Here is a 24,932-nt window from a genome sequence, read left to right on the forward strand (position 1 = left end):
AAAGTATTTGTATGGAGTGTAGCCATGTATGAAAGTGAAATGTGGTGCTACAGAAAAATGCTTTAGATCAGATGGGTAGTTCAGATAACTAATGAGGAGGCATTGAATAGAATTGGGGAGAAGAGAAATTTGTGGCACAACTTGACTAGAAGAAGGGATCGGTTGGTAGGACATTTTCTGAGGCATCATGGAATCACCAAATTTAGTATTGGAGGGCAGCGTGGAGGGTAAAAATCGTAGAGGTAGACCTAGAGATGAATACACTAAGCAGATTCAGAAGGATGTAGGTTGCAGTAGGTACTAGGAGATGAAGAAGCTTGCACAGGAATGAGTAGTATGGAGAGCTGCATCAAAACAGTCTCTGGACTGAAAACCACCACCACAACAACAACAGCAACAACAACAAACTAAAGTATGAAACTCCTTCTGTGAATCCTATGACCCAAATATTTCTGCTCCAACACCAAAACCTTTATGTCATAAAGCGCGCAGCTCCACACCTGACGACAGCTTTTTTTTTTTTTTTTAATGTCACATGTCTAAAAGTCGCTAGTGAATCACTCGATTTACCACCAACACTGGTCAATGGCATAATTTTGAAATGTCTTTAATCCTTCCTCCAGCAGCTCCAGAAAAACTCTTCTCTTAATGAGGTACTTTACCATGCTCATTTTCTAAGGAGTGGAGCTCAGGACCTACATCACAGACTGTTTAGTTGTGACAGACTATGCTTTAACCACTGGCACAATTTCGCTATTTGTGGGGCAGGGGGAAATTCTGCTCTCTTGGTTGTCTTGGCAGGCCACCAGCCACACAATAAAGTCAGTCTGTGGTTATTTTTGGTACACTTTGCAAATGTGTTATCTGTGGCTGGAGTCTATGCTTTTGCATGCCCACAATAGCATTTCTCTGACATCCTTCATACCACCAGCAAGTTTTTCTCATCCAACTGAAGGTGCGCTTGCGCTATGTGATCCAGAGGTTGGACTGGGGAGAGGGAGCAAGGATAACTGTTAAATTTTTAGCACCATAACTGAATCCTGCTGTACTGTCCTAGGACGTGGCAGTCTGTGACATGGTGACATCCTAGTGCCCACACAAATCCTGTTTTCATGCTTTCCCTCTGCCGTGAGTTCTCTGTCTAGCTTGTGAAAGGACACTGCCATCTACATCCCAAGGGAACGACCCCTATGGCGGTCCCTTACTTCCTAGCGCTTACCCGCCCCGGACGGCACAACGTCGGCATCTATGCATAACGATACGGCATGCTTGAAATACCACTGTGAAATAAAAGACACAGCGAGTTAGTACTGCCCCTCAATCATTGCCATATCCCTCCTTATGATTCTAAGTGCAGTTGTTCTGCTATAAATGTCATTAGCATATTACTCCATCCCATCACTTACATGGATGATGTGTGGTCAGCTGGAATAGTTATCAGCCTCTCAATTTTTAATTGCTGGAGCAAAGGGAAACATTGTCTCGGAAGGCAAACAATCTCTTTGCCTCACAATGTAGAAAATGTGTGTGTCAATTTGATATTTCACAGTGTAAGTTAATAAGGTGTGTATTTTCACCAAGCAGCTGTACAGTGCAAACACTTATGTACAAAGTTGTTGTGAGCTCTGCAGCAAATTGATGTTACACTTCCAGAGTGATAAGGGGCTGCTGCACAGACATCATCATTGGCTGTGTTCAACAGCTTCTTGAGGGTGACAAGCACTTGATGGTCACTGAGACTGCCAGTGAGGTTTGGATAAGTTGCGGCAGCATTTTTGCCATTATCATAGACAAGCTAGTGTCTAGGAAAGTATGTGCCAAATGGGTTCTTCTACTTTTGAAAACTGATCAAAAACTGAACAGTCTGCAGGTATGTGAGCATCTCTTTGCTAAATTTCAGGAGGATTAGACTTGTTACTGACTCACATCATTGTCTGTGATGAAATTTGGTTCATTGCTGTACTCCTGTATCAAAAGAAGTGGACGGGGAACGGAGAAAAAAGGGGACCCTGGACCGGTGAAATCCAAGTAAGAGTTTTCTGCTCACTAGGTCACAGCAACTGTTTCTCAGATCAGTCTCAATTGCTGCATCTTGACTTTTGCACAGTAAATCTGCGCACTACAGCGAGGTTTCAAGCAAGTTTAGACAGTTGTGGCAAAAACACTTGAACACCCTTCCTACAGCCCAGACCTATCTCCCTAAGACTTTCATGGCTCTGGTTCACTCAGAGGCACTCTGGAGGCCAAAAGTTCAACAATGACACTGAGGTTGAACCTACAAACAATACTGTTGGGGGAACATCCACAACTGCAACTGACCATTATACCAGAGGTTGAAAATACCACTTCAGTTGTAAAGTTCTTTTTATTCACACACAGCCAGTTTCAGGCTCTTATAAGCCTATCTTCAGTTGTCGTAACTTGGTGCTGTGGCCCCTGAGTGCCACGTTGGACGTGTACCAGGCTCGGCATGCTACCTACCAGCACAGAACAGGGAGTTGAAGCCTATGTGTGCAACTGACTGCAGATACCACAGACTTCATTCTACAAGGGTGGGATGTCAGAGTTACCCATTTGCTGGGGAAATGTGTTCAGAAGGCATGGAGCTATATAGAAACATACATCCACTTATACTTTTTATTTTCAAATAAAAAATATCTCATTTATGTTTGATTCAGTCTTGTGTACCACCCCACACATGGAAACAGTCTTGCCGATTGCATCCTTTCCACTGATATTTGGTATAATAGGTTTAAGCTTCTTACAATACCGGAAACATCTGCTGCCACTGTGACATTTAATGACACATACCGCTCTAGAGGAGTTAAGTGTATCCCTGCATTTTCTTAGTGATGAATAATTCTCAGAAATAAAAGTTATTAAAAGAAGAGAGAGAGATCGACTGTAAATATACAGATATTGTGTGGGGTTGATATTTTTGTTTTCTATGTCTTCACCAAGGGACAGCGACCACAGCAACTTCGCGAGAGGAATAAACGTTCTGTGTACCGCCAAGTGGCCTCGAAGATGCACAGTCTCAAAGCACAGATCCATGAACAATGGAAGTTAGTTAACAAAATATGTGAAAATAATGTCTGTTATTAATTCTTATTCAGTATATTGAACCAAGCAGGCTAATGTAATCTGATTACTGTTGTTTTGTAAAGACATTACATAACTTGTTAATTCAACTGGAATTTCACAAGTTATTTGATGGAAATGTGGTACAACAATTCTAAGCTGAAATGTAGTAAAAGGTACAGCAGAAGTCCAAGAAGCATACAAAAGCACAATCGCCATTAGTAAAGATAAAGAAGATCTAAATTATATTACACATTACGCTTGATGCTGCTTGGCAGAAGCACATCACACACTATGAAATTGTAGTGCATGAAAATTGAATGTTCACCTTCTGTTCCCTTACACAGCATCCAAACAGTGTTTCACCTGCTTGTGCATTCAAATGGAAAGCTATTTTTGTATCAGTGACAAGCCCTAGAATGTCAAAATATTGACTAGACAGGGTTTGAGTTTTCTTACACTCCAGCAGTTAAACACTACCATGTAATACAGCTATCACTGACAAATCATTATCTGGTTATAATTAAACAAGTCAGTCTCTCTCAAAAAATGTTTATGTTTCGTGCATTATCAGTATTAACTCTGTTACAACAAACTTGCACATTGCGACAACAACTTAAAAGTTAGAGTCATTGTTCAAAATGTTTACCACCAGCCTGGAATATTGCAATTACTTGCATTTTTTCACATTCTCTCAAATGTACATGCTATTTGCTGTACTGCTAACTATTAGACAGGCAGCTAGGACACTACCAACCAGTTCCTCTCCTGTTTCTTACTGTTTTTCATACCTCAACTTCTTCATGTGATCTGATAAGAAAATATCCAGAGAATTGTGATCCAGTGGTTGCTATGGTCATGGACAGAACCTTCTCCCTTCCCCCTCCCTTTCCAATCCAACCTGTTATTCAGATGCTTCAGTTACACAGTTTGAAGCTGCAGTGGATGGGCATCACTGATGTGGGCCAGCCATGGGGATCTAATGGACGTCCGGCATGTCTAAGTCCACTGATTGGTCCGCATCAGTGACCAGCCCAGCCCAGTTACTGCTCACACTGAGGTCTACCCCTCACCCATGGTCGAGTGGTGGATCATGTCGGGGCACAGCAGGTGGTGAAAGAATTCCCCATTAGTTTGACAAACAGGTTTCCGATGCTGTCTGTGGTTGACACTGTCCCTCACCCAGATGCAATCACTTGTCCTGTTTCAGAGGAAACCTCTCAGCCTGCAACATCTGGGAAATCACAAAGGGTTGGATTATTGGTAGTTGGAGCTCTCCAATGTTCGGCGCACTTTGGGGGCTCTTAGGGACATGACTGCCAACGAGGTGAAGAAATCCAATGTGCACTCTGTGTGCATACCAGGTGGAGTCATTCCATATACTATGAAGAGCACAGGATGCAATCAACTGCAGGTGGTGGCTCACATTGGTTTTGAATGGCTAACAGAAGTGGTAAAGGCTGCCAGTCTTGCTTGTGAGAGGAAATCAGAGCTTACCATTTGCAGCACAGTCAACAGGACCAATTGCAGACCTCTGGTACAGAGCCAAGTGAAGGGTCTGAATCAAGTGGCTGACAGTACTGTGACCGTGTAGGCTACAGATTCCTTGGCTCGTGCCATAGGGTGGTGGAGTTTTGAGTGCCACTAAATAGCTCAGGAGTCCATTAGATGCAGGGAGTGGCTACATGGGTAGCAGTGGCTGTGTGGTGTGGTTTGGGCTTTTTTTTTTAGGTTAGAGGGTCTTGGGGAAATACAAAAAGGGTTTCAGTGTTAAAGACTGCAGGTTGAACACAGGAAGAATATAGATTCAGGAACCAACAGTATACATACCAGTTGTAAATTGTAGTATCTGTCAATTTTTTGGTCCTGTCCTCCTCAGTTGCGCGTAATACTACGGTGTGTTGATGATTTTCACTTATGGACCATCTGACAGCAACTGAATAAAACACAATTTTAGTGCCATACGCGTTTCGCCTTTATTTTCTGCAAGGCATCATCAGTGGCCTGTAATATGTACATATGTTAGCTATTTTATTTTTTATTTTTTATTTTATTTTTTATTTTTTATTTTTTTTTTTTTTTTTTTATAAAATAGCTAACATATGTACATATTACAGGCCACTGATGATGCCTTGCAGAAAATAAAGGCGAAACGCGTATGGCACTAAAATTGTGTTTTATTCAGTTGCTGTCAGACGGTCCATAAGTGAAAATCATCAACACACTGTAGTATCTGTGTTGGAAAAGTACCAGAGCTCCAAGTATTAATAGAAAGCACTGTTTCTCGAATCGTTATAGGCACTGAAAGCTGGATAAAGCGGGAAATAAGTTTACTCAAAATTTTTGCAAAGGACCTAACAGTGTTCTGGAAGAATAGGCTAAACATAGTTGGCAGTGGCATGTTTGTTGATGTTAGAAGTAGTTACCTTGTGTCAAAATTGAAGTAGACAGCTCCCTTGAGTTAGTATGGGTAGATGTAATTTTTGGCAACTAGAATAAAATAATAACTGGCTCCTTTTACCAACCTCATACAATTATAGTTGGAGGTGACTTCAATTTACCCTCGATATTTTGGCAAAAATTCACATTTAAATCCGAAAGTATGCATAAAATATCCTCCAAAATTGTGCTAAAAGCATATTCTGTAAATTATTTTGAGCAGTTAGTTCATGATCCCACTTGAATAGTAAATTGTTATGAAAACACACCTGAGCTAATAACCATCAAAATGGACATAGAGTTTAGTAAACCCAGGGTTGTTGTAGCGAGAATGAATACTGTAACCCCCAAATCCTCCAAAATAAATGAAAAATATACCTATTCAAAAAAAACAGATAAAAATTCACTTGACACCTTCCTGAGAGACAATCTCCACTCCTTCCAAATTAACAATGCAAGTTCAGATAATATGTGACTTGAATTCACAGAAATATTACCAACAGCAACTGAGAGATTTATACCAAATAAATTGATAAACAATGGAGCTGACCTTCCTTAGTACACAAAAAAAGTCAGAACACTGTTGCAGAAACAAAGAAAAAAGGCACGCCAAATTGAAATGAACGCAAAATCTCCAAAATTGGGAATCTTTTACAAAAGCTTGAAATTAAGTGCAGACTTCAATGTGAGATACTTATAACAGTTTTCACAACAAAACTTTGTCTCGAAACCTGACAAAAAATCCAAAGAGATTTTGGTCATATGTAAAGAAACCTAATGGCAAGACACAATCAATGCCTTTTCTGCGTTAAGTGCTGTTGATGATAGTGCTGCCAAAGCAGAGTTACTAAACACAGCCTTCCAAAATTCCTTCATCAAAGAAGACAAAGTAAATACACTAGAATTTGAATCAAGAACAGCTGCCAACATGAGTAACTTAGAAATATATATCTTCGGAGTAGTGAAGCAACTTAAATCACTTAATAAAAGCAAGTCTTCTGGTCCAGACTGTATACCAGTTAGGTTCCTTTCAGAGTATGTTCATGCAAAGCTCTACGTTTAACAATCACATACAACTGCACACTCCACAAAAAATTCATACCCAAAGACTGGAAAGTTGTAGAGTGGTAGGAGTAACCCACTGAAGTACAGACCCGTATCATTAACGTTGATGTACAGCAGGATTCTGGAATATATATTGTGATGGGCCATTATGAATTACCTCAAAGAGAACTGTCTTTTGACACTCAGTCAAGACAGATTTAAAAAACATCATTCTTTTAAAACACAGCTAGCTGTTTACTCACACAAAGTGTCGAGTGCTACTGACAAGGGATTTCAAATTGTCTCTAAATTTCTAGATTTCCAGAAGGCTTTTGCCACTGTTCCACCCAAGCCGCTTGTAGTTAAATTGCGTGCTTATGGAATATAATCTCAGTTATGTGACTGGATTCGTGATTTCCTGTCAGAGAGGTCACAGTTCATAGTAACTGATCGAAAGTCATCGAGTAAAACAGATGTGATTTGTGGCATTCCCAAAGGTAGTGTTACATGCCTGCTGCTGTTCCTTATCTATATAAATGATTTAGGAGACAACCTGAGCAGACATCTTAGGTTTTTTGCAGATGATGCTGTCATTTACCATCTAGTAAAGTCACCAGAAGATCAAAACAAAGCAAAATGATTTAGAAAAGATATCTGTATGGTGTGAAAATTGGCAATTGACCCTAAATTATGAAAAGTATGAGGTGCTGAAAGGAATCTGTTAAACTTCAGTTACACAATAAATCAGTCAAATATAAAGGCTGTAATTTCAACTAAATACCTAGGAATTACAATCACAAACAACTTCAATTGGAAAGAACACACAGAAAACATTGTAAGGAAGGGAAACCAAAGACTGATTTTTATACGCAGAGCACTTAGAAAACGTAACAGCTCTACTAAAGAGACTGCCTACACTATGCTTGTGAGGCCTCTTTCGGAGTACTGCTGCACATTGCGTGATCCTTACCAGATAGGATTAATGGAGTGCATCGAGAAAGTTCAAACAAGGGCAGCATGTTTCGTATTATTGCAAAATAGGGGAGAGACGTGACACAGGTGGGCTTCACTAAAACAAAGATTTTTTTATTGCAGCGGAATCTTCTCACAAAATTTCAGTCACCAACTTTCTCCTCCAAATGCAAAAATATTTTGTTGACGCTGAGCTACAGAGGGAAAAATTATCATCATAATAAAATAGGGGGAATAAGAGCTCGCACAGAAAGATATACGTATTCATTTTTTCCGCGCAGTTTTCGAGATTGGAATAATAGAGAACTACTGCGAAGGTGGTTAAATGAACCCTCTGCCAGCCACTTAAGTGCAATTTGCAGAACATCCATGCAGATGTAGCTGTAAATGTAGATGTAGCACTATGGAAGTGAGCTGGTGCACTACTAGAATTAAACCACATCCTTGTGCAGACAATGCTGGTATGAACTCCAACAATTTTGGCAGCACATCTCAAATCAATACCAACAAGATCTTGTTAATAGATCTTGTACAATTCTAGCCAACAAACTAATGATAATTTCTAGTAATCTCAGACAAATGTGGACACACCATCATGGTTAAAAGTCATGTCTTCTGTGAGCAATACAAACAGCAGTCAGTTCAGCACCGCAGAATTGAACGGGAGAAGTCACTGACAGAAATGAAATTTGGGTTCAGAATCATTTGGTCCCATTCTGTGTACACATTTGTAAGATAAGAACATAACCTGTACTGCATCAGTAATTTCCACAGTGCATCCATCAAAGCGTGCATTTGGAAGCACATTGGCATGTGGCTAATGACGGATGTCCTCCCACACAACTCAACACCATCTCTTCACATTTTACTGCATAAACAGTTCTTTGTCAAGAATCTGTGGCTTGGATGACCCAGTTCATTTTAAGTTTCCATCAGTGGCAATAAATTTTCTTATGAGTAGCATACCCCTGTTCAGAAACTTTCTCTATCCATGCATTTGACTTTCTGAGCATTACATTCTGGTGCACTGTACATTAAATGTCTGTCACCAATGTCAATGCAGGATGTGGTTGTGTGTTATAAGGATCATTTGACATCTCACACTACCAGAAATACTAATTTCCAATGATTCATTCCTCACATTGAAAAACTCACGATTAGAATTTTTGTGCCATTTACACAATTCTGATACTGAAGGCTGGTGAGAACATGCATATTTTTTTGAATGGGTAACTTGCACGGTAAACTTCATAAATTACTTTATGTGTGTGGTTTGCCATTTTCCTAGTTATACTATTGCTGAACCCCTATTAACATTTTTTTATTTCTTCTTTTTTTCCAAATAATGGAACTGCACTGTATGATGGAAAAAAGTAAACTATTTAAAAGTATGAATTTTTTATTGTTTTGTGTCATTTGTGTTTATGACTTTTCATGACAACATACTTATGCTGAAACATACAGTGCAATTTATTTTATGACAACTAACTGCAAAGGAATCATTCAACTACCCAGATAAGCCTAGTTCATAGTACATATAATGTGTTCAATACAATGTGTTCACTCTGTTTTCTGTGCTGTGCACAGGGATGCTAGTTTCTGCCATCTGTCATACAGCTGATATTTACTCAAAAGCCTAATTTGTACCTTGCTGCACTAAATTTCTTGCGAGTGCTACGTTGTCAATAAACTGAGATGATGTTACACAAATTAGACAGTTAAATTACAGACCCTGGACTGCCCATCACGCCTCCTCACAGTATTCTATTTGTTGCTTTCGGTTTCACCAATGTTGTTTGTCATCAGCCCGTCAGAGCAGCTTATGCATTCTGGATCGTATTCCTCCTCCACTATGTACAACCGTTTGACTTTGTGATTGCCACTGCCATTTTTTCCGATGTTCTGTATCCTCCTTGACAACTTCCTCAGGTGCACCATCCTGTTTATCCACCTGTGGAGTTAATACAGTGCAGAGTTTTCTGTCATTTGGCATTACAGTTAGCTCCAGCAGTTAAGCAATCAACCCATCATATCTTTCTCATAAGAAGAAACACAAATTGTATATCTAGTAGCCACAGTGGGATGAAATTCATGGGTCTAGTGATCATAGTTAATTCATGCCTTTATCTGTCCACATCTCATGTTTCGTCCATCTTAACATAAGGCAGAACCCTGAGAGACATGGAACAAGTCAAATGTACATTAGTTACATAAAAAGAAATTTCTCTTGAGAAATCTATAAAATTATGAGACAGAACTGTTGCCTAGTACTTAACTTCATAGGAGACAAAACTTTTAGTACAGCCAGTATTAAAGTACATGAATCTGTCATAGCTTTTGGACCTATTAGTACTTTTCTTGTTAGTTACTTGTTCCACAGATAATATTCATGAAAGATGTTATGATGTGGAATGTGTCAACAGAACAAACATACAACTCTTATATACAACTTAATAACTAAAACAAAAATAGAAAATAATATTTATATGGCTGTCTGCTTTTTTCCCTACAGTACAGGAGGAGTTCTCAAGGTGAAACATCTTTAACTTACATTTGAAAACACTATTGCTATATGTCAAGACATTTTATTTCAGTTGCTAGATTGTTAAAAAGTTTCATACCCACATATTTCAGCCCTTCTTGTGCTAATGTTAGATTCATTAAACAATATTGTAGATCATTTTTCCTTCTAGTGTTGCACTTATGAATTTGCCTGTTACTCTCAGACAGACAGATTGTTGATAACAAATTTCATACATGAATAAATGTATTGTGAGGCTGTGGTTAATATTACCAACTGCTTAAAGAGATGTCTGCTAGATGTACATGTGTGAACTCCACACATATTTCAGTTCTCCTGTGCAATGAATCCTTTTTGCCTAAGCGAGGTGTCACCCCAGAATATTATCGCACAAGACAAAAATTAATGAAAATATGCTAAATTCATTAACTTGCTGACTTCTATATCTTAACTTATTGACTTCTATATCCCCACCATTGACAAGAACAGATGGACAAACGGTAGTTACTGTTATTCTGAAGAAGGTTGAGTTATCCCGACTGAAACCTAGGTAAATTCTAGGTAAACAGTGCAACTGAGGCTCAGAATAACAGTAACTATCATTTGTCCATAGTGGACAAACAGTAGTTACTGTTATTCTGAAGAAGGTTGGCTTATCCTGACTGAAACCTACGTAAATTCTAGGTAAACGGTGCAACTGAGGCTGTTGATTATTAAAATTAAAATTTATATTTATACGGCTGCTGAAAGGGCCGCGAAATGTTGAAGGTATTTAAAAAGAACACAGTAGAAGAAGAACTGGTAGCTTTGAGAGATGAAATAACGAAGACAGCAGAGGATCAATAAGTTAAAAAGTTGAGGCTAATAGAAATCACATCACAGGTGTGGAAATTATCAAACTATCAGTTTAATAACTCAGGATTGCAAAATACTAACAAATTCTTTGCAGAAGAATGGAAAAACTGGTAGAACCTGACTTCATAGAAGATCAGTTTGGATTCTGGAGAAATGTAGGAACACGTGAGGCAATACTGACCCTACAACTTCTCATAGAAGATAGGTCAAGGAAAGAAAAAACCTATGTTTACAGCACCTGTAGACTTAGAGAAAGCTTTTGACAATGTTGACTGGAATACTCTCTTTGAAATTCTGAGAGTTGCAGAGGTAAAAGACTATTTACAACTTGTATGGAAACCAGATGGCATTTATAAGAGTCAAGGGGCATGAAAGGGAAGCAGTGGTTGAGAAGGGAGTGAGACAGGGTTGTAGCCTATCCCCTACGTTATTCAGTCTTTACACTGACCAAGCAGTAAAGGAAACAAAAGAAAAATTGGAATAGGAATTAAAGTCCAGGGAGAAAAAATAAAAACTTCAAGTTTTGCCAATGACATCGTAATTCTTTGTGAGACAGCAAAGGACTCGGAAGTGCAATTAAATGGAAAGGAGGATATGAGATGGACACCAACAAAGGCAAAATGAGGACAATGGAATGTTGTCAAATTAAATCAGGTGATGCTATGGGAATCAGATTAGGAAATGAGGCACTTAAAAGTAGTAGATGAGTTTTGCTATTTGGGCTGAAAAATAACTGATGATGGCCAAAGTAGAGAAGATATAAACTGTAGACTGGTAATGGCAAGAAAAGCATTTCTGAAGAAGAGAAATTTGTTAACATCGAGTATTGATTTAAGTGTCACGAAGTCTTTTCTGAAAGTATTTTTATGGAGTGTAGCCATGTATAGAAGTGAAACATGGACAAAAAACGAAATGAAGAGAATAGAGGCTTTTAAAATATGGTGCTACAGAAGAATGCTGAAGATTGGCTGAGTAGACATGTAACTAATGAGGAGTCACTGAATAGAACTGGAGAAATTTGTGGCACAACCTGTCTAGAAGAAGGGATCGGCTGGTAGGACACATTCTGAGGCATCAAGAGATCACCAATTTAGTACTGGAGGAAAGTGTAGTGGGTAAAAATTGTACAGGAGGACTGAAACATGAATACAGTAAGCAGATTCAGAAGGATGTAAGTTGCAGTAGTTACTCAGAGATGAAGAGGCTTGCACAGGATAGAGTGGCATGGATAGCGGCATCGAACCAGTCCTCAGGCTGAAGATCACAACAACAACAACATCATCACCAAAGTTGGCACTTACTCTTACTGCAAAAGTAGCCACGCTTGGGTAGCAGAGAGAGATGGGTTGGGCAAAGTTAAAAAGAAAGGATAGATCACTGAGATACCAGATGAGAGAGGCCCACCTTTAGTGACGACGGAGTAGAGACTACTCAGCCTGTACCCAAGTCAGAAAAACAATGTGACTGACAGGTAGTTTACCAAGGGTCCACTATAACCACAACCAAAGTCAAATAACACGCTTAGCTGTGCCTTCTGTTTTGTTCGCTCTGCAGTCGACAATTATGATCATTAACATAGCTGATGCGCTTCATTTTCATCACATAGTTTGTTTGTTTGTCTTGATTTTTTTATATATCATTCTAAAGGAAGTGTGTAGCCATGGTGGTCTAGGAGGTAGAGCTCTAGTCTAGGCCCTGGAGTTGCCAGGTTCAATCCCAGATGGGGGCCGGGATTTTTCCTGGTTCCAGTTCCTCCAGGATGGTCCCAGCTTCACTCAGCCTGCTGTACAAACAAATACCCGGGACCTTTACTGGGAGTAAATGGCAGCTGGGGCAGGGGTCACACAACCCCTCCCTCTCCTAGTGCTGCTGCGGATAGAAGGGCTGCACTCTACTTGCAGTGAGGTCAATAGACCAGTCAGGGACTTGTGCCACAGATTTTAACTATAAAGGATGTGTACAGCTAATAGTGAAAGGCAGCAGAAAACTGATAAAGAATGACAAACAACCACTTCGTTGCCCAAGCTTTGCTTAGAGTCAATGGGCAGAAAATTATCTGACAAAGTGGTTGGCCTCGAGTCCGGTTCAGACTGCCGGCAGTAACATGAAAGTGTTGGTGGTGGATTTGCCTTAGGACCGCTCTTCTAATGTGAACTCCAGGTCAGATGTTTATTGGTTCAGTAATGATATCCCTTATCTGTTGAACTGGTGTGTATTTATTGTGTTTCAAAACACTGGCATGTGGCATGGAATACGGAGACAGCATTTTATCATGAGTGGGACCCTATGATCTGTGATTGTAAATACAAATTGAAAAGATTAGATGCTTTGAGGGATGTGAGGGAAATAAGTAAGCTGTTAGAAAGCAATGTTCACAATGTGAAAAAGACAATATAATCTTTTTTGACATCTTTTCACAGTGAACAAAAAACAGAAAAGAAAACTGGAATTGGTGCTGATGAAGTCTACAAACCAACATGGTTTGCTTTTAGCAGTTGGGCTCCCTGCAGGATAAACTAGCAGTAAAAAAAGAGACAAAATCTTTGAAAATTTTAGGGCCTACACAATTCAATAACAATTCAAAATCTGTAGCTTTCGTTCAGCAAAAAATTATCAAAGAGCCTACATTCCAATTCTGCTTTATAGTTAAACATTAATGTTATCACACCACACTGCTCCCAACTTTTTAAAAGAAAGGTCATCCAACAGCAACATTTCTTCTTCTTCTTCTTTTTCTTCTTATTCAGATAATAAGCTTCTCGAGTAAAATAAACACTGCACTTGCAACGGCTGCTAAACCCTTCCCTCATAGTATCGGCTGATGAAACTATAGTTAAAACTCTACTTTATAACAATAACAAAATAGGAGCAACCTCAATAATTTATAAGAGTCAATTGCGATTCCACATGGTCGAATCCCTTGGCCCCAAACCCATCGTTTGGTGAGGATGAAAGGCCAAATGTCAATTTGTTGTCGACCAGTGTTCAGCTGAATCCATTGGTCGTCGTTCAATGGGCCATGCGTGTGCGCGTCTTAAGGCTGTTGCAATACTGGAAGGTGAACTCATTACAGCAGGTTAATAGAAAACATATGAAGGAATTCAGTAATGAACAGCACAGCTGTTGCTACTGCAGCTGTACTGGCCTGCAGGTAATGGTGAAACACTAGCATCACCCCTTTCCCTGTCTAGCTGTCAATCACTTTGTTAACGAGAATAAAACTTTCATTCCAGTTAACATTATTTAAAGCCTTCTCCAAAACTACAAGTGCAATTTATGTTTTCTTCTATCTCCTAAATCTGTCGTCTCTTTATTAGTATCAGAGTGGTGAAATCATCATTATTTTCACACTGCAAGTAGTCTACAGTTGACACTGCTTCTAGCTTTCCGTATTCAACACGAAATTTTGCTTTGGCATTTTTTCGTAGATGATGAACTGCTGGCTCGATGTCCCAACACCCCCCCTGGAGGACTGGATCATTTTTACTCACTTTTTTTCCCATTAAAGTGACTGTCTTTCTAGGGAACAATGCTCAGGTCTGCCCCTACCTCCTGAAATCTTCTGCCCTCTACACCAGTAGAATGTTGTTGATCCTGCTCTGCCTTTGAGGCTGCTGGTTCCTGTATGCTGATTTGCCTTTGATATCTTAAGATGCAACAGACTCACCTCTCACCCTACTCTGTTAGTTGCATAATGCAAGTCCATTGCAGGCCATTCACTATCCAAGGGGCATGTGTCTCATGTCTTCTTGGACATGTAAATAGAATTTTTTGGCAGATCTGACTTGAGTCTTCAGCCTTCAAGTTTTGCCATTTCACCAGATATCAGTGGATGTTACTTGGGGTTTTATCCTATCTTGGACAGGCTCTGAGGACCTTCAGCAACATTTGCCTTTGCCTCACCCCTCCTCCCCTGCCCCCCTCCCCTGCCCTCTTGCTGTGGCATTCTACTTGACGTATTTTCCTTCTACTTATCCCTGTCTCCTCTTTGAGGAATGAACTAATAGGTCCAAAAGCTAGTACAATTTAGTATATTTGTATGTGTATCTATCATCAGTGCTAAAAATTTTGCACCTAAGCTTAGGTACTGGCCAACCCTTCTGTCTCATACTTTTGATGTATGCTTTAAGACAGACATGCTGCTCTAAAGAGCTGTGTTTGCAGAATACATTAATAATTAACTACAATTAAGTTTAAGTGCATTAAGTATTTTACCAGTGATATCATTTGCATTTAATTTACATTTAAAATGGCTGCAAATCATTATCACACATGATAGTAGACACAGTAAAATAGCGATAGTTTTTTTAAAATGGAAAACTGAGGAACAACACATCCAACAAATTTAACATAATTAGTAAAGACACTAATAAGTTCCAACTCAGAATACTCTCCTTACAAGTATTTAATGTGTTTTTCAGTTTTAGAGCTACATCAATTCAAATCATACATACAGTAATGCACACACCAAAACTACTATTTTCTTATTACTGCCATCCATTTACCAGAATCTTAAATGGAACATAAAGAGCAGTAATATGATAAGTTGATATATGTTAGAATAACAACAGATAGATAGCCATGCTCAAAGACTCAGGATGCTTTAGAAATTTATTTCTTCTTTTTCTTCTGTCAGAGTCGTTGTCATTGCAGAAGGAAGGAAAATATACAGATTAGAACAACATAAACGTAATTTGCATTTTCTAAATTAGAGAAGACTTTTAATCATATGGAAAGGAGTACCATTTATTCTTAGGTAACACTGTATTCCATTACCTTTACCCTCAGTAAACTAGTTTCATTAGCACTAACAGAGCATTACAAAATGCCATAAACAGGAAAGGAGTAAGGCAGGGTCTATTATTGTCACTGTTCTTCTTTAATTTGCACACTGAAGAGAGAATGTGGGAAGATTATTTTGTTGCGAGAGTCATTTGCCGTAGAAGATAATCGACATAATACAGTCTGCTGATGACATAACTGTAGTCACCAAAACAAAAAGGAGCTGAGCTGGGGTCATTTGCCGTAGCAAATAATCGACGTAATACAGTCTGCTGATGACATAACTGTAGTCACCAAAGAAAAGGAGATGAGCTGGGTTCTTAATGAAATGGAACTTGTGCTAGCTGATGGCTGTGATATGAACATAAGCAAAAACGAAACTAAGATATGGTGTATGCAAGACGTGGAAATGCTGCATGGCTAAATGTTAAACTTGGACAAGAGATTATTGATGAGGTGGATGGATTTTGCTAGCTTGGAAGTAGAACAGATGAAGAGGGAGAATGCAAGGAAGACACTATAGTAATGTTTGTTGTAAAGCACAGAGGCTTTCTATATTACATAAAAAAATCAGCAGTTTATGAATAAAATATATATCTCAAAACAAGAGAGAACTGTGAAAAGCACAACTCTGTATGAGTGTGAAAGAGGGAGTACGGAGAGAGAGGAGGGAAATCATTGAAATATGGTGCTTCAGTAGACTGTTGGAAATCAGGAGGATTGGCAAGTAAATATGTAAGAAGAAATATGTGACTGGATTGATGATTTCTTGGTAGGGAGGGCACAACTCAGACTTTTCACAGATGTGTTATCTATAATGACATATAATGTGAACAAAGTTGTACAAATATTCAGTTAGACCTTCATAAAACTTCAAAGTGGTGCAATGATTGGCAGCTTGCTTTAAATGTTCAAAAATGTAAACCTGTGCACTTCACAACACAAAATAACATAGTATCCTATTAATATAATATTAGTGAGTCACAGTTGGAATCTGTAAACACATACAAATACTCATCACATAGTAGGGACAAAGTGGAATGATCACATAGGCTCAGTCCTTGGTAAAGCATGTAGCAGACTTCAGTTTATTGGTGGAATACTAGGAAAATGCATTCAGTCTACAAAGGAGATTGCTTACATATTACTCATACAATCCATCCCAGAACACTGCTGGACCTTGCAGGGAATACTGAACGTATACAGAGAAGAGCAGTACAAATAGTCATAAGTCTATTTGGCCCATGGGAGAGGACCACTGTTATTTTGAAAGCACTGAACTGGCAGATTCTTGTAGACAGACAAAAACTATCCCCAGAAAGTCTACTGACAATGTTTCAAGAATCAGCTTTAAATGTTGACTGCAGGAATATATTATAGCCCTCTACATATCGCTCCCATAGAGATTATGAGGATAAGATTAGTGACAGCACACACAAAGGCTTTTAAACAATTATTTTTCCTGTGCTCCATAGGTGAATAGAATGGGTGAAAGTCCTAATAACGGGCACAGTGGGACGTACTCTCTGCTATGCACTTCACAGTGGTTCGCAGAGTACAGACGTAAATACAGATGTAAGTTATGATGACATGAGAAAGCTTCAAAATGAAAAAAAAAATCCCTATTAAATTATAAAGAGATAGAATGGGTGGGCACACATCAAGACAAAAGTCGTTACTAAAAATTGTTGCTGAAAGGTTGGTGGAATGATAGCAATGCTGGGGCAGGCCCAGTTACACGTGCTATTCATTCACCCCGTTAAGGCTCTTGGCATGGTGGCTGATGGGAGTAGCTGTTTCAATTGAAGCTGAATGGCCTCTGTTAGAACTGAAAGTTTTTAGCACAGTCAACATAGTCTAGCTTGGCTAGCACATGGCATGGTACTCAATGTATCTGCTTCTGCTTCTTCTTCTTCTTCTCCTTCTTCACTGCCCAGTTCCAGCTTCCTGAGCCAGGTTGTGAATCAAGGATCTGCACTGGTGTCAATCTCTCGGCACTCCTCTTGTTGTTTAAGTTCATCTACTTTCTTTGTCTTCTTTATGCTCTCTTTCCAACTAACCTTTCAGAAAATCCTTATTTGCCACAACCTCCTCCCTTGGCATTAGTCCTTACTACATCACCTTTGTTGTTTCTGTGTTGTCCTGAAGTTTAGACATTCCCATCCTTTTCCTATCTCCTCAATTCTTTTCCTCCCTTTGATATCTCTATGTATCACCTACATATGCTACAACAGGTTCATAATAAACTGAATACAGAAAATTGTTACATTCCTTTGGGACTTCCGTCCCATAGTTTACCCTTTACGACTTGGTAGGCACTGTTTGCTTGTGTTCTTTTTCCAATTTCCTTGGCTCTCATGCATCTTTTTTAATCACACTTCATAACTAATTCCTGGAATTTTTGACTACTTCTAAATTTTTTCCAGTCAGTTGTATCTTTCTACTTTCTTCCTCCCTTCCTTGCTATTGTCAACACTACTGTTTTGCTCATCTGTGTGCTTACAGACAAGTTCAAATTATTAAAGACATTTTTTCCAAAACTTTACATTTCTTACACATTTATATCCACATACAGATTATATTTGTACAGTCAATACTTTGTATGCATACCTTTGTTCTTAATGAACATTTTTATCCTGTTTGGCATAGTTTTTATTAATGTTTCACATGACATCTTAATATCATTGTCATTGTACCAGATTTCCTTGTTTCTCCATGAGATCTTGTCTGATGGTTGTTGTAAATTTCCTTATCCTCTGTTTCACAAGAGCCCATAAATTTTCAACTGGGTTCACATCAGGGTTATTCCCTGGCTATGACAACACTTTCACTTTCTTTTCTTCCAAGTACTTGGAAACACTTTTGGCTTTGTGGCAAGGTGCCCCATCATGCATAAAAATGGCATCTTTATTAGGAAACCACTCATTTATTTGGGGAAAAAGTTCCTTTTCAAGGATTTCTTTACATTGTTCTTGCCTCATCGTCCCTTCAACAGTGTGTAATCTGCCAGGACCTTTCACGGACATCACACTCCAGACCACAACAGAAGTTGGATGCTTCACACATTGCTGCACACACTCAGCTTTGAACTGTTCTCCAGGTCTGCGATGAACATAATGGCTGCTTTCATCCATCACAGTGAATACAGATTCATCACTGAAGCATACCTGAAGCATGTGTACAAAATTGAAAGTTAGAAAAGTAGAATAGTAGCATAGGAGACCTCAACAGTCCCAAAATTCAAATGTGCATTCCTTCAATATCAATAAAACATCACAATTTCAAGCCAAAACTCCTAACTTAAGAGATTAGACCCACTTAATTTACCATATCATTGCACATACCTTAACCCAGTCCTCACTTGTCCACTCCTGAAGTTGTTTAGCCCACTGTAATCTTTTGGTTTTCATGACAAGTGCAATTTTCTGATTTTTCCTTAGCCAGTATGCCTTTAAACTACATTGAAACAGCCTTCTCCTCACTGTCACAGGAGAAACTTCAACACCCAAACCTTTCAGCTGATGGCTCATGTCTGTAGAAGTAAGTTTACAGTCCATTGTTGCCATGTTTGTAAGTCTTCTCATTGTTCTAGCACTGATTTTTCTTTTACGTCCACATTTTCATTTCCTGTTTGGCTAGTATCCACGACCTTTCAGCACTGGAAGTTTAATCCTGTTGACAGTTTTCTGTGATATTCTCATTCTGTCAGCAATTTCTTGCTGTGTATAATGATTTTCAGCAAGAAGTGCTACCACAGCTGAAACTTTCCGAGGTGAAATGTCTTTTGCCTTCCCCGTAACCTCACTTTCTTTGGAAACTCCAGGATTTACTCCTATAGCTAAAAACATGTAAGTTAACAAGCTATTACTGTCTTGTTAATGTAGCAAGGAGTTGATAGAATAAATAACAAGCTGAAGTACACCACAGAAACATAAAACATTACTGTAAACACAGTTTCAAAGCATGTACACAAACAACTAACACCAACACAATTTGGAGGGAAAATGACAAATGTTACCAACTGTGAAAAATTCAGTGATCTGTGAGTTGCTTGGAAGGGAAAATGAAATGATCGTATGACATTTATTGGCTGGGATATCCCCTTTGGGGTTCGGCCACCGTATTGCAAGTCTTTTTAGTTGACACCACTTCAGCGACATGCGTGTCAATGATGATGAGAAAGATGATGAAGGACACACAACACCCAGTCTCCTGTCCGGAATCAAACTCGGGCCCCCTTGCGTGATAGGCAGTAATGCTACCGCTGCGCTACGGAGGCAGACACTTGGATGGGAAATTTCAGGGGATTAATCAAACCATTAAAACAAATCAATTATAACACTTTTCTCTCCTATTTTGCACTATAAAACTTAAGAGTATCAAAAATAATTGTTTAGTCTAATAATTTGAACACGTCTGTACTCTTGTCCCAAATTATGCTGTCTCCTGGTCCCATATACCTACATGCCTTTGCACTTCCTTTCATCCTAACCCCATATCACCATGCAACACAACATTCAGTCCACCTATATATTCGTAAATGAAACTTTGTTATTAACAATGTATGGAAAATGATACTTTGCTACTCACATAAAGATGACATACTGAGAAGCAGAAAGGCATAATGAAAATACTGTTACACATCTAGCTTTTAGCTGAAGTCTTCTTCAGAACAGAAAACACACACATTCATTCACACAACTAACACACCCCACGCCCACACGACTGCCTTCTCCAGCAGTTCAGACCAGACTGCATCTGTCATATTGAATGGAAGCAGCAATCTGGAGTGGACAGGGGAAGGATAACAGGGTACAAATGGAGACAGAGAAGAGCACTGTCTGGATGAGCCTGTCACATGAAGGGGGAGGCTGTGGGGCAGGGAGCCGGGACATAGGAGGGGAGGAGAGGAGAGGAGAGGGACACGGGAAATATGGGCAGATGCATTTGCAGAGGGCAGCACACAATGAGAGTGAGGGGACGTGAATAGGGAAGAGGTGATAGGACACAGAAGGAGGAAACTGTCAGCTGGAGGGTGTGCCACAGAATAGTGTACTCTGCCCTTGGCCACAAATTGGCAGTGACTGTTCATCCCGCTGGACAGCTGGTTGGTAGTCATACCAATATAAAAAGTTTTGCAATGATTTCAGCAGAGCTGGTATATCAAATGGCTGCTTTCATATGTGGCACCAGCAGAGACGGGGCCACATGTATGTGAAGCACCCATGTCACATACCACCACTGCTGCAATCATTGCCTGTGACAGGGCTGCAATAGGAAGTGCTGGGTAGTTGGATTGGGCATGTCTTGCACCTTGGTCTTCTGTAGGGATGCAATCCCTGTGGCATGTAGTTGGGATTGGGAGTGGCATAGGAACGGACCAGGATGTTGTGGACGATGAGTGGGTGACAGATGACCATTTTAGGAGGGTTAGGAAGGATCTTGTCTAGGATGACCCTCATTTCAGGCCATGGCAATAGATAATCAAAGTCCTGATAAAGGATGTAGTTCAGTTGTCCCATGCTGGTGTGGTACTGGGTGACAATGCAACCACATCCTTTGTCGGGGCCTTGATTACATACCATCATGCCCTGCAATGAGGGACATCCTACACAAAATCCTTCCTAAAGTGGTGTTCCGTCACGTACCCAACCTCCACAACATCCCAGTTCATCCCTGTGCCACTACCAATTCCCAGCCACTTGCCACAGATATCATGTCACTGTTGAAGACCTGCAAGACACGGCCAATCCATTCACCCAGCACTTCCAATTCCAATTCTGTCTTAGGCTTATCCACCCCATCAGAGGTCAGGCACCTGTCAAGCAGCCATGTCATATACCAGCTCTGATGCAATCACAACACAGCTTTTTATATTGGTATGACTACCAACCAGGTGTCCAACAGAATGAATTGCCATCACCAAACTGTTGCCAACAGAAAAGTGGAACACCCTGTGACAGACAGGCAGCTGAACATAAAAAGCTTGATTTCAATGGCTGTTTTGCAATCCAAGCCATCTGGATCCTCCCCTCCACCATCTGGTTTTCTGAACTGCACATATGGGAGTTATCCTTACAATGCATTCTTCACTCCTGAAATCATCACAGTCTCAACCTGTGGTAAACTATTGACCCCATACTTCCCATCCAACAGTTTCCGCCCTCTCTGTTCTATCATCTCCTCCCTATTCACATCCTCTCATTGTGTGCTGCCCTTTGCCAACACATATGGCCGTCAACCCCTTACCTTCCAACAGTTTCCGCCCTCTCTGTCGTATCATCTCCTCCCTATTCACATCCTCTCACTCTTATTGTGTGCTGCCCTTTGCCAACACATCCGGACGTCAACCCCTTACCATGTTTCTCTCCTTTCCTGCTTAGCCCCACCCCCACCCACCTCCCTGCTCCACGGCCTCCAGACACTACGCCTGACAGTTTTGTCCAGTCCCTATCTAGCCTTTGCACATTCCCCCACCTTTACCCTGCTGTCCCTTCCCTGCCCCCACCAGATTGCTGCTTCTGTTCAATCTAATAGCTACTTTCCTATACGAGTTCCCACAGATGGTGGACACGTGTGCACGAGGTGTGCTTGCTTGTGTGAATAAATGTGAGTGTGTTTTCTTTTCTGAAGAAGGCTTTAGGTGAAGGCTAAATGTCTACCAGTCTTTTCAGTTCAATGTGTTATCTTTACAGTGAGTATCAATCTACCCTTTTCCTTATATTGTTGATATTCAAACCTGGAGTTTCCACTGTCTGAGTTAAACTTTATTATTAGTTTTAAATACAGGGGAGAGGATGTCCTTTGTCCATGACCATAATAACATGTGCACATTAATATGTACACAACATCGCTACAACAATGCCAGTATTTTAGCACACCATATTGACAGGTAACATTGGTAACAATCAACTACAAGTGGATATCAATCCAAAGTTACGCCCTGTCAACTAACTTCTGTCAAAACAGCTACTCCCATTGGCCACCGCACCAAGAGTCTTCTGAGAGTGAATAATATCCAGGGTAGTGTGTATTGTTTTACCAACTGCAGTTGGCAACCCTGAAACATGCATACATGGTTGAACAGATGACAATCGAGCAATTAGTATGCTGTGGGGTGGTGGTCTATCCAGAGGTGAATTGCAGTTGTGGAAGTCTTTATTAGCTGGCCGGTGTGGCCGAGCGGGTCTAGGCGCTTATCTGGAACCGCGCAACCACTACGGTCGCATGTTCGAATCCTGCCTCGGGCATGGATGTGTGTGATGTCCTTAGGTTGGTTAGGTTTAAGTCGTTCTAAGTTCTAGGGGACTGATGATCTCAGATGTTAAGTCCCATAGTGCTCAGAGCCATTTGAACCATTTGAAGTCTTTATCTGAATGGGCTCTGGCATGTAGGCTCAGTAAGAATTGCAACCGGAAAGTAATGATTGCCATTTGGCTGTACCTGAGAGGCACAGTGTTTGAACATGTAAGAATCTGTAATAGGGGCACATGTAAGAACCTGTAATCGGGGTACATATCATGTGAAGCTTGAACGCAGTCCCAAACATTCACCACCGCGATATGCACAAATATTACAACTGTGATGAATTTTGTTGGGCTTGACTGATTGATTTTAATTTTCATCCATACAAGCTGCAGATGGTTCAAGAGTTAAAAACACACTGACAGGTAAAACATACTTGCAAGTTGCACTGACACTCTTGCAATGATAACCGAGAACCATGGTTTCTACAACAACAGCTGATGTCCAATGAAGCAAACTATTTCATGACTGGATATGCTTAAGCAAACTATTTCATGACTGGATATGTTAACAAGCAAATCTTTTGGTATAGTTCTTGGGAAAATATATGAAATTTACATAAAAAGACAAAGGAGTCCAAATGCTGTGGTATGGTGTAAAGTTGCTGTGTATGAGATTATTGACACCTAGTATTATCATTACCTGCATCATTATTTTGAGGATGACATCAGACTTGCAGTAAAAACTGAATGCCAACCACTACTGTGCAGTATTACAGAATAGCAGGCAAGAGGGTTGCTGAATAACACTTGATTTCAATTGGATGGTGCAATGTCACAAAACATGCCAAAGTATAGCTATACTCTGTAAAATGTTTCCAAACCATGTGATTTCGCACTCTGGTGATGTAACATGGCCATCCTGCTACCCAGATGTAATAGGACATATCACGTTGTGTTATGGTATCCTTTCCATGATGCCTTCAGCAGTACATCCAAGCAAATGGCAGAAACTTATGGGAAGCTGTTTTGAGAGTGTGGTGAGGTCTGTCAATACATTTTACATACTTTAGTGCTTTCCAGTTTACATACTTGTATTTCATTATTGTATAAAGTTATTACTTGCTTTCAACATTTTCCTACTGTCATCTGAAGTTGGTGCATATAATGTTGCCTGGAACACATTCCCTGAAATTCTGAAGGGTTATTTACAATTTCATAAAAATAAAACTGCACTTACAAGAACTGAAGGACATGAAAGGGAAGCAATGCAGTAGTTGAGAAGGGAGTAAGACAGGGTTGTAGCCTATCTCAATGTTATTCAGTCTGTACTGCTGAAGGAAGCAGTAAAGAGAAATCTGGAAAGGGAATTAAAGTTCAGAGAGAAGAAATAAAACTTTGAGATTTGCTCATGACAATGTAATTGTCAAGAACAGCATAGCACTGGGAAGGGCAGTCAAATGGAATCGAACAGTGCCCTAACAAGAGGTTATAAGATGATAATCACAGAAAGTAAAACAAGGGTAATGGAATGTAGATGAATTAAATCAGACAGTGCTCAGAAGATATGATTAGGCAATGAGGCACTAAATGTAATAAAAAAGATTTGCTGTTTGGGCTGTAAAATAGTTGATAATTGCTCAAAGTAGAGAGGGTGTAAAATGCAAACTCACTGTAGTAAGGAAAGAATTTCTGAAACTTACAAATTTTTTAACATCTAATAAAAATTCAAAATTTTCATAATAAGAATTGAAAATCCCCAAGGTCAAAATTGCAAATTATTTTTTTATTATTTTGATATCCAGTTTCAGCTATGCAAGAGACATCTTCAGCTCATAAAAACATTGTTGGTTAGTGTAATTGCCATATTGGCTCAACATATCATTAAAATGACAGCATCCATACAGAATGTATATGTAAAATAACCTTACATAGTTCAAAGGTCATAAAACTGATTCATTTTGTCATTAAAACTTAGTAACTGATACAATTTA

General features: G+C 39.7%; 1 protein-coding gene across 2 annotated transcripts in view; it reads right to left on the minus strand.

The window, feature by feature from the left end:
- Window positions 1-24,932, minus strand: part of LOC126428165 (uncharacterized) — a 210,993-nt gene that overhangs the window by 13,965 nt on the left and 172,096 nt on the right. The window contains exon 4 of one of the 2 annotated variants that reach the window (XR_007576785.1): window positions 9,268-9,487. The exons of the other annotated variant lie outside the window; for it this stretch is intronic. The gene's annotated coding sequence lies outside the window, so the exon portion shown is untranslated. The remainder of the gene's footprint in view (window positions 1-9,267; window positions 9,488-24,932) is intronic. 2 annotated transcript variants of the gene reach the window in all.

The sequence above is a fragment of the Schistocerca serialis genome, chromosome 12, assembly GCF_023864345.2.
Source record: "Schistocerca serialis cubense isolate TAMUIC-IGC-003099 chromosome 12, iqSchSeri2.2, whole genome shotgun sequence".
Lineage (NCBI taxonomy): Eukaryota > Metazoa > Arthropoda > Insecta > Orthoptera > Acrididae > Schistocerca > Schistocerca serialis.